This window comes from Vombatus ursinus, unplaced genomic scaffold (genome assembly GCF_900497805.2).
Source record: "Vombatus ursinus unplaced genomic scaffold, bare-nosed wombat genome assembly UNPS02014841.1, whole genome shotgun sequence".
Classification (NCBI taxonomy): Eukaryota; Metazoa; Chordata; class Mammalia; order Diprotodontia; family Vombatidae; genus Vombatus; species Vombatus ursinus.
In genome coordinates this window covers 41,557,476-41,570,255 of record NW_020954619.1, presented here as the reverse complement: position 1 = coordinate 41,570,255, position 12,780 = coordinate 41,557,476, and positions in this window count along the sequence as shown.

The following is a 12,780-nucleotide window of genomic DNA, read 5'->3' as shown; positions in this document are numbered from 1 at the left end:
TCTATCTATCTATCTATCTATCTATCTATCTATCTATCTATCTATCTATCTATCTATCTATCTATTTTATTTGCTCTGGCATGTCTTGCCTTCATATGGTACTAGACCATGAAGGAGCACCCTGTGCTCTGCTGTCCTCCATGTCAAGCTGGTCATGATGTCAATTTAGAGTAGTCCCAGTCTATAATCCCATGCTACCCCATCTCTTTATTTCACTTCTATTACACTGAATGGGATGCTAACCAAAAACCATTATATAACTGGAATCTAACTGCTGGCATTTCAGGGTTCTTACTAGGGCTGAGTAATTACCATAGAAATCACAGACCCCACAGTCTCCCTCATATATACCACCAACACTGGTCTTTTCCTTCATTGCTGTTACATCCCCTCCCCTACCTTATCACATAGGCAATGAATTAGAATTATGGTTATTATGTTGATTATTATTATATAACATGATCCTTTAGAAAGAGCATTTAGCTTATGATCAGGTGATCTACATTTGTATTTCAGCTCTTATGCTATTTATGTGACCTTATGCAAATGACACATCAGCCTCAGTTCCCCATCTTAAAATTGACAATTACACTTGCTGTACCTGCCTCACATATTTGTTGTGATTAAATCATTTTGCAAATGTTAACATGAATTAGGAGCTATTATTAATTGTTTTGAATTTAACCTTTTATATCATCCTACTTTATGAATTATATTAGATGTTTTCAGTTATCATGATCCAGATTGATAATGGAATCAATCTATCAACATTTATTAAGCACCCTACTATCTTCCAAGCACTGCACTAAAGTACTGGAAGGATGTTAGAGTAGAAACTGAATTACTTGATGGTGCTATTTACCCTCTCCTTCCCCCACAAGACACTCAAACCCCTTCCAAGTTAATGTTTGCTGCTCTCTGAATCAAACACTGTATGAAGGATAGTTTATAGCAATGTGAAAAGAAATGGAGGAAAAATGCTAATGAAATATTCTCAACCTGGTTTGTGCAATGGCTCCCAAGGGAATCATACATATTTCCCCCTGCACTTTCTTTTGCAAATAAGCAAACTGTAGATTCAATCTGCATGAACTCAGTGACACAGCTGTGCACTCAGACGCAATATGTTTCAGCAGCTTTTCTTGGGTGCTCTGTTTTCTGTCATTTTTGGAAAATATGAATAATCTCAACAATTTAGCCCTATTCCATTTAAGATTTCAGACACTTGGTCCCATTTGTCCAATCACAGGTACTTTTGTGAAGAGGTATAGAGAGTAACCTCCAAAATTGGGGTTCCATTCATTATTATAAATATTGTCTTAGCTTTACTTTGATATGACATTTCCACATCAGCCTTTATGATAATGGTTAAAGATTGTTTGTTCTTTGGTCAGGGTTCCACCGTATGAATGAATGAATGAAAAAGCATTTATTGAACACTAGTTATGTTCAAAGCACTCTGCTGAGTGCTGGGGAAATAAAGAAAGGCAAGATCATCTCTGATTTCAAGGAGGTCAGATTCTAATAGGGGGAAACAGAACATAAAGAAATTTCCAGCTATCGATGAGAAAGGAATGCATCATGGTACTTAGAATCCAAAATTTTCTTTAATGTCGTTTCCATTAATAAAGCCATATGCATTTTTGCTGTTGATCCATTTGACAGTGCCAAGGTCTTTAGTCGAGAGATCATTCTTTTCTGGTCTTCAGTGACTGTGTTGTTACAGCATAAGCAGAGGGAGCTGCCAAGTTGCATTTATATGTGTTGCTTCACTAGTCTATGGTTTTGAGTGGCAGGCTGAAATCAGCCACAGTGGTGTTTATGTAGGGGGTGGTTCTACTGATTTAAAGACTCTAGTGTAGTCTTGCCCTTTAGTGTCGATTGATTGGTGGTAGTAGATAGAATGTTGGATTTGGAGATAACTATCCCTGGGTCTGCCTGGCATGGTGGCACAGGGATGTAATTCCACCATCCTAGGGGTTGATTCTATCTCACTTCTTGAACTTGGTTTTGAGTTTTTGTGAGGTATATTGACCAGGTATCTACACTAAATTCAACACTAATATAATGATGCCTAATTAGCAGTGGGAGGGGGCCCATAGGTAGCTCCTGTACTTCCAGACTGGCAGAAGTAGGGAAATCCAATTGTTTTAAGTGTGTTGAATTTAAATCCTGCCTAAGGCAATTACTACCTATCAGGAGTTGGGAAAGTCAGTACCCTTCTTTTTAATCCTCAACCTGTTCATTTATTAAATGGAGGAAATAATACCTAAACCAATTTGCAGATAGAGTATAAGTTACTTCATGGTGAGGACTATTTCTTTTCCCAGTGTCTGGCACACAGTATGGCTGACTGTGGAATAAGTAATAAATGCATATTGACAGACTTCTTGATTAATGCCTATCTTATCTAGCTGTTGAAATACTGAAATGAGATGTTTGTGAGGTGCTTTGCAAACATTGAAGGGTTATATAAGTATCAGCTGTTATTTCTTACTAATGTCATGCACCAATAAGCCACAATTGGGTGAGTAACAATAGTTAACAGTGATGTCATGATACATTGGTAATTAAATGATGGTACACATTGCATTCATCTACACCTTCCTAACCTATGAATTCCTCATTCCATAAATATGACAGAGAAGATAGTATAGAAACCATCTGGAGAATAATGAAACAATGTTATAATGATGATGATGGTGATAAGTTTTCCATTAGTGCACTTATTGTAGCAAGGAGTAAACTGGTGTTCCTGAAAGATATACTAGTGGAGAAAAAGCTCTGGCAGGTCTTGGACATTGTGAGAGGTTTATTTTCTGATTTCCTGATTTCCTTTGTTCAGTGAGCCTCAATATACATCTAACATAGTGGCTAGAGGCAATTGCTACAAAGTTCAAGTTTAACACTCATTTATTAGTATCCTACTATTGCCAGGCTGATAAATGATAGGGATCCAAAAAAAAATATCCTGCTTTCAAGAAGCTCACAATCTAATGGGTGAGGCTACATGCAAAAACACCACATACAAATAAGATATATACAGATTAAATTGGGTATAATGTCAAAGAGAAAGCCCTAAGATTAATGAGAAATAAGGAATTCTTCTTTCTAAATATGGTATGTTAGCTGAGACATGAAAGGAGCCAGAGTAGCTAGGAGGGAGGGAGGAAGGGAAAGAGACAGAAAGAGAGAGAGAGAGAGAGAGAGAGAGAGAGAGAGAGAGAGAGAGAGAATGAGAGAATGAATATGAGAGACAAGGAGAGAATGAATATGATAGTGGTAGGAGATAAAGAAATGGTTTGGGGAGAAAGATAGTGATTTCAGTTTTGGACATGTTGAGTTTAAGATGGGGGCAACCCGTTAAAGATATCAAATAACCAGTTGAAGATGCAAGTCTGGAGGTTAGAAAGGAAATTAAGACTAAATAAGTAGATCTGAGAATCATCTGCAGAAAGATTATAATTAGATCCATGAAAGCTGATAAGATCAACAAAAGAATTAACATAGAGGAGAAAGAGCATCCAGTATAGAGCCTTGACTTTTACACATTTTTAAAAATATGACCTGAATTTAGAGTCAGGAAAGGAGACTGAAAGTTTATGGTTAGTCAAGTAGGAGGAGAATCAGGAGAGAGCAGCACTGTTTTGAAAACTAAAGACTTTTTCACACAAATAAAACCAGATCTAAATAATTGGAAAAAATATCAGTTGCTCATGGGTAGGGCGAGCTAAGATAAGAAAAATGACAATTTTACCTAAATTAATTTATTTGTTCAGTGCCATACCAAACTACCAAAAATTATTTTATAGAGCTAGAAAAATAATAACAAAATTCATATGGAAGAGCAAAAGGTCAAGAATGTCAAGGGAATTAATGAAAAGAAATGCAAGGAAAGGTGGCCTAGCTGTACCAGATCTAAAACTGTGTTATAAAGGAGCAATCATCAAAACTACTTGGTACTGGCTAAGAAATAGAGTGGTGGATCAGTGGGATAGGTTAGGTACACAAGATACAGTAGTCAATGACTATACTAATCTACTGTTCGATAAACCCAAAGACTCCAACTTCTGGGATAAGAACTTAATATTTGATAAAAACTGCTGGGAAAAAAAAAACTGGAAAATAGTGTGGCAGAAACTAGGCATAGACCAACATTACATCATATACCAAGATAAGGTCAAAATGGGTTAGACATAAAGGGCAATAACATAAGCAAATTAGGAAAGCAAGAAATAATTTACCTGTTAGATCTATGGAGAAGAGAAGAATTTATGAACAAATAAGAGATAAAGAATTTTATGAAATACAAATTGTATAATTATGATTACATTAAATTTAAAAGATTTTGTATGAACATAGCCAATGCAACCAAGATTAGAAGAGAAGCAGAAAGCTGGGGAACATTTTTTTTACAGTGTCTCTTATAAAGGTCTAATTTTCAAAATATATAGAGAATTCAGTCACGTTTATAAGAATACAAGTTATTCCCCAGTTGATAAATGGTCAAAGGATATGAACAGGCCATTTTCATATGAAGAAATTAAAGCCATCTATATGAAAAATCACTATTGATTAGAGAAATGCAAATTAAAACAACTTTGACAGATTTCACATATTAGATTGGCTAATATGACAAAAAATAATAAATGTGGCAGAAGATGTGGGGAAAATTGGAACACTGATATATTGTTGGTATAGTTGTGAACTGATCCGACCATTCTGGAGAGCAATTTGGAACTATTTCTATAAAACTGTAAAACTGCATACCCTTTGGTCCAGCAATACCACTACTAGGTTTGTATCCCAAAGAGAGTATAAAAAAAGGAAAATGACCTACATGGACAAAAATATTTATAGCACCTTTTTTGTGGTGGCAAAGAATTAGAAATTGAGGGGATGCTCATTAGTTGGGGAATGGCTGAAGGAGTTGTGGTATATGAATATAATGGAATTGTACTATTGTGCTATGAGAAATGATAAGCAGGTGGATTTAGAAAAAAAAAACAACCTGGAAAGACTTGTATGGTCTGATGCTGAGTGAAGTGGGTGGAACCAAGAGAACATTGTACACAATAACAGCAACATTGTGTGATGACCAACTTTGATGGACTTAGTTCTTCTCAGCAATACAATATCTAAGACAATTCCAAAAGACTCATGATGGAAAATGCTATCCACATCTAGAGAAAGAATTATAGAGTCTGGATGCAGATTGAAGCATAGTATTTTCTTTTTTGTTTGTATTTTTCTTTCTCATGGTTTTTCCCTTTTTTCTGATTCTTCTTTCACAATATGACTAATGTGGAAGTATGTTTAATATGTATGTACATGTATAGCCTATATCAGATTGCTTGCTCTCTTAGGGAGGGGGAAGAGATTGAAGGAGGAAGAAAAATATTTGGAACTCCACATTTTATAAAAGTGAATGTTGAAAATTAAAAAAAAGAAAATAGAGAAAGGAAATTTTCATAAAGAAGGTGATAGTGTCAAAGACTATAGAGAAGTCAAGAAGGAAGAGGGTTTTTTTATAAAAAAAAGGTAATGGGATTTAGTCATTAAGAGATAATTGATAACTTTGGAAAAACTGTTTTATTTGAATGAATGATGAGTACAGAAGTCAGAGTACAGAGATTTAAGAAGAGGAAAAGCAAGAAGTGGAGGAACCATTTGAGGATGGTCTTCTTAAATAGTTTAGCTAGGAAAAGTTTGGGGAAATAATAGGATGATAGATAGAGGGGATGGGCAGATCAAGTGAGAGTTTTTTGAGGAAAGGGGAGACATAGGAATGCTTAGGCATATTTTCTAGCTCTATAAAATGCTAGGCAGCAAGGAAAAAGCCAGTAGTGAAGGAAATATTGGAGGGGAACAATAATCTGTTGGAGAATATATTATGAATGGGATAACTTATGCAATTGATTTGCCAAGAGAAGAGTTTGTCTTTACAAGTAAAATGACCATCTTTTCATGTGAGACAGAGGTAAAGAAAAAGTTATCTGAGTGATGTGAGATGAAAAAGGAGGAGCTCTCAAGAATGTCTTCAAGTTTTTCATTAATATAAGAGGTAAGATTTTCATATGAGAGAGTGGGGTGAGGGGAGGCATGGAAGATTTGAGGAAGGATGAAAAATATTTGGAAGTGGGACAGTGAATCAATTTTGAAGATATTAAAGGGTTGCCTTGCCATAACAAGGACCCAGTTGAAGTTATGTACCATCATTGATAGCAGACTGTCAGCACCATTTCTTGATATTTTTCCAGCTTTATTCAGAAGCAAAAGAGAAGTGAAGGTAATAGATGTTGAGAATGATTCAAGGCTGCATTGGCAGGGAAATATCAGTGATAGGATAAGGGGATGAGGGACATCAGGGGAGAGGGCAATGTAGAGTTGAACTGGCTTACCAATTTAGAATGACAGAGAGTATCCACACCTCCCTGCTCTGTACTCAACCATATGGTCGTGTAACAGGTGTGCTGCTGAGGATATTCTGACTTTTGAGCAAGGGAAATAGGCTGTTCACTTCCTACATTCATTGGTTCATCACTCTCATCTTGCCTCCCCAGGCAAAGTTATTAATTACTGCAATGATTCTTTTGGCTAGAATGTCCCAAAAGGAGAGAGGTAGAGAAGTAAAAAAGGTAATATCATTGTGCATATATTTTTGGGTATGGAATATGTTTATTTCCACTCAGAAAAGGGAATGAAAGGCATAAAAGAATATAGTATGTGTTATATAATGTTTAGAAGAAAATCCATAGATATATTAATATAGTATAGAAGGTTGCTAGCTAATAATAAAACCTTTTTGGGATATGAACAACTTTTGTAATGTGGCTACTTAACCAAATTGCATTTCACCTCTATTGAGCACAGTACAAAATTTTTCTGGTGATGACTGCTCTCTATCTTATGTTCTCCTAGCCATTCACTCATTCCTTCTGTTGCTGCTAAAATTAAACAATTTTCAGTCAACTCTGCCTAAGTGGTTAAGTGCTCTGTGGAGAGATCCACTGCCATTGCATTGGGGTAGGGAAGGGCTGTTCTTTTCTATTCTAAAAAAGTTATGGGATACCTAAAGAGGATTTTCAGCTAGAAGCTTCTTCTTTTGTAAAATACAAAATTGTGCACTGTTTCTGGTTCCATGAGGTGGGCAGGATGACCAAGCACCCTTTCAGTGTCTATCATGTAATTCTCAGGCACAAAGAAGACCTTCTATTGCATAGCCACCATATAGTCAGGGCCAGTGAGGAACTTCATCCCCACAGGTTCAAGCAATCAGTCACCTTATCCTTGAAGTCAAGGAATTTTCTTGGGCCATGCTTAGATGATCTGTAGAGGCTCATTTAGTCTTGCTATAAAGAGATGACTATAGGGTGATCAGTTAGTTTTTCAGCCATGGTGACCCTTGAAGACAATTTACTAAGTTATAGCAACCTCCTATTCATAGTTTGAGTTGGGAGAGGGTGTACCCACAAACATACTATCACCAATTCTTATTAATAATTAAGTTAATTAATAGTCACTAGTTCTATAATATTATAAGGGTTAGAGAGAATTTATTACTTATTCAAGGAACTTGTGAGGTATCTAGATATTGTAAGCCTTATTATATTTCATCATTTTCCTTCTTTTGCAGATGAATGAACAAAAAGTTTTATTAAGTGTTTACTATGTGCCAAACACTATGATAATTTGCTGGGGATACAAACTGAAAACTCAAAACAATACCTGCTCTCAATAAGCAAGCACTATAATTTTGGAAAACAAAAAAGCAGATAGAAATGTCCATAATTCCTATGGATGCAAAAGGATAAGAGATGGCAAGGCACACAGGTATTTAGTCTATATGGGTAATATATTAGGATGTTAGAACCAGACAACTGGACCTAGAGGCAGTTCAGATAAGTCCTAGAAGATCTTATAATATAGTTCCAGGGTAAAGGTAAGGCCTAATGGTCCTCCCTCTTATCAGAAGGAATGGGGATTTTGACTCTTTTCTCATGGAAACCATGTAAGCAGTCAAGCAGTTTGGGAAAAGAAGAAGGTATCTATCTTGCTTGGCGGAAGCTCTGGTGGTAGTGACTTATTCTGCCAGATAACGAGTTAGTGATCAAATAAGTGACAAGATGTGTCATGGATAAAAATTGAGCACAATTTTGTTTTTTCCAAATTTGGTACAAAGAACTTGATGATCTAGGATAGAATCTTATAGTTGTAAAGGGGAAGTTTATTTATCTTTGGTTAGAATTTTAGAGCTTAAGAATGGCCTTTAGATCACCCTCCTAATTTTCAGATGAGTAAATATTTAGTTAGTGGAAAAGCCAGGATTAGAACCGAGGTCTTCTAATTTGCATTTCAGTCTTTTTTTCATTATGTTGCTTTCCAAAAGTTACAAAGAAGGTATTATCCAGATTGGACCTGGGATCTCTTTTCATCTGCCACCCACTGATGTGTACATCTTTTTTTCTTAATTCTATGAAGTTGAACAAAAATGCAATTGGTGATGGATGGAAAGAAATTTCTAGAAATGTTCTTCATGTCTTTCATTGTGTTTCAATTCAACAAACTTTTATTGATTGTATTTTTCAACAAAAATACTCCTTTGTCATTATGCATCTAAAGATTTTCCATGGATATTTGTGGATTTTCTCTTATATCTATATGTATCTTTGTAAGTGCACACCGAAAAAAAAAAGTAGAGTAGATGAGCTATAGATGAAGAATCTGGTCAATGCAGACCAGTTGTGAATTTGGCTTAATCTGAATTCTGTCATTCTCACCACTTCCTTAAATCATAAGTCTCCACAGATTGCCTCTCAGGGCCTAAGGCAGTATACTAGGAACTGTATAAAATTAGTCAAAAATGCAACCTCTGCCTTAAAAGGCCTTATACTTCCAGTGAAATTAGAGACAGTAGAGATTCAAAGAAGGAAAGTGAAAGCAATGTGTAAGACACTTCTTCAGAAAATAATGTTTATTATCTTTGCTTCTGTTTGTCTCTTCTTAGCATCACCATTGAAATTGTCTTACTATATCATGTCCCTGGTTATTGTGGTTGAAAATGGAAGAATAATATCTAAGGAACTTAAAAAATAGGCATTTCAATATTTCTTAATTCCCTTTATAAGTTACTACTTTTTATTCAGAATGTAGAAATTAGGCTTACTTGCCGTTCTACCTTCAGCCATGTTGAGGACAGAGTTGATTTAATAGATCTTCAAAAGGTCCCATGATGAGGGTGATTCAAGGAATTAAATAAGTAATTTTTATCATGAAAAAATAAATTTAGTGATTCAACTATTGATCTTTAACTATGTAATTATGAGAGAATTAATAGCAAATTCTGTGTGTGTGTGTGTGTGTGTGTGTGAGTGTGTGATTTCACAGCTACATGTAAGATGGAAGGCTCAGGTTTTGAGAGAGAGAAAGGAAGGAAGGAAGGAAAGAATGAGAGGAAAGAAGGAAGAAAGGAAAAAAGTAAGAGATTAAAAGCATTATCCAATTTTTTTGTTCTTCATAACCAGCCAGATAAAATATATGTTTCCTATCATTAATTGTGCCAAGTGTTGAAGAGGTGAAGCAGCATAGTGTATTATTGCAAAAGCCAGTAGACTGGGAGTAAGAAACTTGGGTTCTAGTAACAGCTCTGCCAATAATGACAACATGACCTTGGGCAAATTAATTATCTTACTTAGCACTCAGTTTTATAGGATCACAATACATCTTGCTGGGGGAAAAAACAACCACCAAACCAAACCAAACCAAACCAAAACATTAGATGGGAATACTAAGTCAAAAGGGGAAATTACTTATTCATGACACAGCTGGCCTTCTAACCCAAGTCCTCTGATTTCTTTAGGCCACATCTGCAAAACTTGGGGAGGGATGGGTTAGATGAATTTTAAAAGTTCTATGTGTAGTACATGTGAGCTCAAATTGAGGTTGGAGTTCCTTATTCTAATTGCCCCTCACACTGAGAAACGGAATCAAAGGCTTGGCTGCTAATGCTCCTCAGTGTCCAAGGAGTAGCCCTGAGAGGCAATGGGGGTATCCTACTGCTGTGATTCATGAGGCCCCTGCTAATACCAATGCACTTCCTGCCATGATTGTGTGTTATTTATTAATCACCCAGAATTAATTAGCTTTTAGAAAGAGACATTTACTAAGGTAGTGTAGAAAAACAGTTGATACCAAATGTCTCCCTAAGTCTGTGATACATTTTCTTACAAATACATATCAAATCCAAAGGACAGTGGGTTCAAGTTTAGAGAAAACAGGCAGCAAAGTGGTAACTCAGAACTCCCAGTTGTGAAGTCTTTTCTTCCTTCCAGTGGGGTTCAAGAAGTTACCCTCAAGCATGGTTTAGCTTCTTTTTTATTTCATTTGATTTTTAATTTAGTATTTCATTTTTCCCCAATTACATGTAAAAACAATTTTTAACAAATTCTCTCCCTCCCTCCTTCCCATTTCCCATCATTGAGAAAGCAAGCAATTTAACACAGATTATACATGTGTAGTCATGCAAAATGTTTTTCCATATTAGTCATGTTGTAAAAGAAAACATCCTTGTTTTCATTTTAAAACTTTTCCTTTTTTACTCTTTCCATCTTCTGGCACTCACTGAGAACTTTCTCCCTCCTGATGATATAACTTCTCTGGATACTTTTTCTAGGACTGGTTACATTTTTAGTCAATCAAAATTCTGGCTGCAGTTCTCTATTGACCCCCAGGATTTTCATCCATCCTCAAGGAATTCAGTATTTGACTCACTGTCTTTCTGTCCTCCTCAACTCCTGCCCTCATACCAGGGCATTTTGAGATTTAATTTAATTTTCCTCACATTATTCATCTTCTATGATTTACTCCTCCATTTCATCTCAACTGTACACAGAGATGGCTATATGCTTGATCTTGCCGTCACTCATAAGTATTCTATTCTCATGATCTCTAAAATTAATTTATTTTATGATAATCTTTATTCCATCTTTCCTTTTGCCAAAACACTCCTAACCCTATTCTTGGTCCTCACTGTGACCTCCAATATCTCTATGCCTCACTTCAGTTATTTCCCATGCACCCCCTACATTTGCAATAACCTCCCCCATTCCCTATTTTGATTCTTTGGAGAACCAGTTAAATTCTACACTATCTTTGACACCCACCCCCTTATAACCAAAGATGCCTGGAAAAGCCTCAACTTTGGATTATTCCCATCAGTGTCCTGATGAACAAAACTGGAGAAAATCTTGAAATTATATCCACTACAAATTTATATTGTACAATCTCAAATAGGCCCTTACCATTTTAAGACAATCCTTCTATACCTCCCTAATGAAATTCACTGTCTCACTCGCCACAGCAGCTTTTTAAAACTTTTCATCTCCTGTCAAACTTTCTTTATTTTTCCCCATTTCTTTTTTTATTTCCCCCCATTTACATGTAAAAACATTTTTAACATTCATTTTTAAAACTTTGAATTCCAAATTCTATCCCTGCCTCCTTTTCAATCTGCCTTATTGAGAAGGCAAGCAATTTAATACAGATTATACATGTGAGGTCATGCAAAACATATTTATAATAATAATGTTGTGAAAGAAAACAGACAAAAAATCCTCAAGAAAAATAAAGTAAAAAAAGTATGCTTCAATCTATATTCAGACACCATCTATTATTTCTCTGGGGATGGATAGCATTTCTTTTCATCCTAAGTCCATGAAAGTCTTAGATCATTGTTTTGTAGAGAAAAGTTAAGTCATTCATAGGTGATCATCTCACAATATCGCTGTTAATTTGTACACAGTACCGTTGACTTTGCATCAGCCCATGAAAGTCTTTGCAGGTTTTTTTCTGAGAGCATCTTGCTCATCATTTCCTATAGCACAATAATATCCTATCATAATCACACACCTCAATTTGTTCAGCCATTCCCCAATTGATAGGCATCCCCTCAATTTCCAATTCTTTTCCACCAGAAAAGAGCTGCTATACATATTTTTGTACATATAAGCCCCTTTCTGTCTTTTTTAATCTCTTTTGGGATACAGACCTAGTAGTAGTATTGCTAGGTCAAAAGATTTCATGGTTTTATATCCTTTTGGGCATAGTTCCAAATTGTTCAACAGAAAGATTGAATGAGTTCACAACTCCAACAACAGTGCATTAATGTCTGATTTTTCCCACATCCTCTCCAACATTTGTCATTCTCTTTCTCTTTCCTATTATCCAATCTAATAGTTATGAGATAGTACCTCAGAATTGTTGAATTTGCATTTCTCCAATCAATAGTAAGTTAGAGTATTTTTTCATATGGCTATAAATAGCTTTGATTACTTCATCTAAAAACTGTTCATATCTTTTGATCATTTATCAATTGGAGAATGGCTCTTATTTTTATAAATTTGACTCAGTTCTCTCTATGTTTGAGAAATGAGGCCTTTATCAGAGAAACTTGATTCAATATTTTTTTCATATTCACATACAGTTGTTAACTGTATTTCCTTCCATCCTTCTCACCTGTTTATTCTATTATGTCTTTCTCATTTCACCCTGTCCCTCCTCAAAAGTCTTTTGCTTCTGACTTTCCTCTCCTCCAATCTGCCCTCCCTTCTATCACCCTCCCCCTTCTCAGACTCTCTTCCCACCCTGCCACTTTCCTGTAGGCTAAGATAGATTTCTCTACCCAATTGAGTGTGTATGTCATTCCCTCTTTGAGCCAATTCTGATGAAAGTAAGGTTCACTTACTAGCTGTCACCTCCCCCCTCTTTTCCTCCACTGTAAAA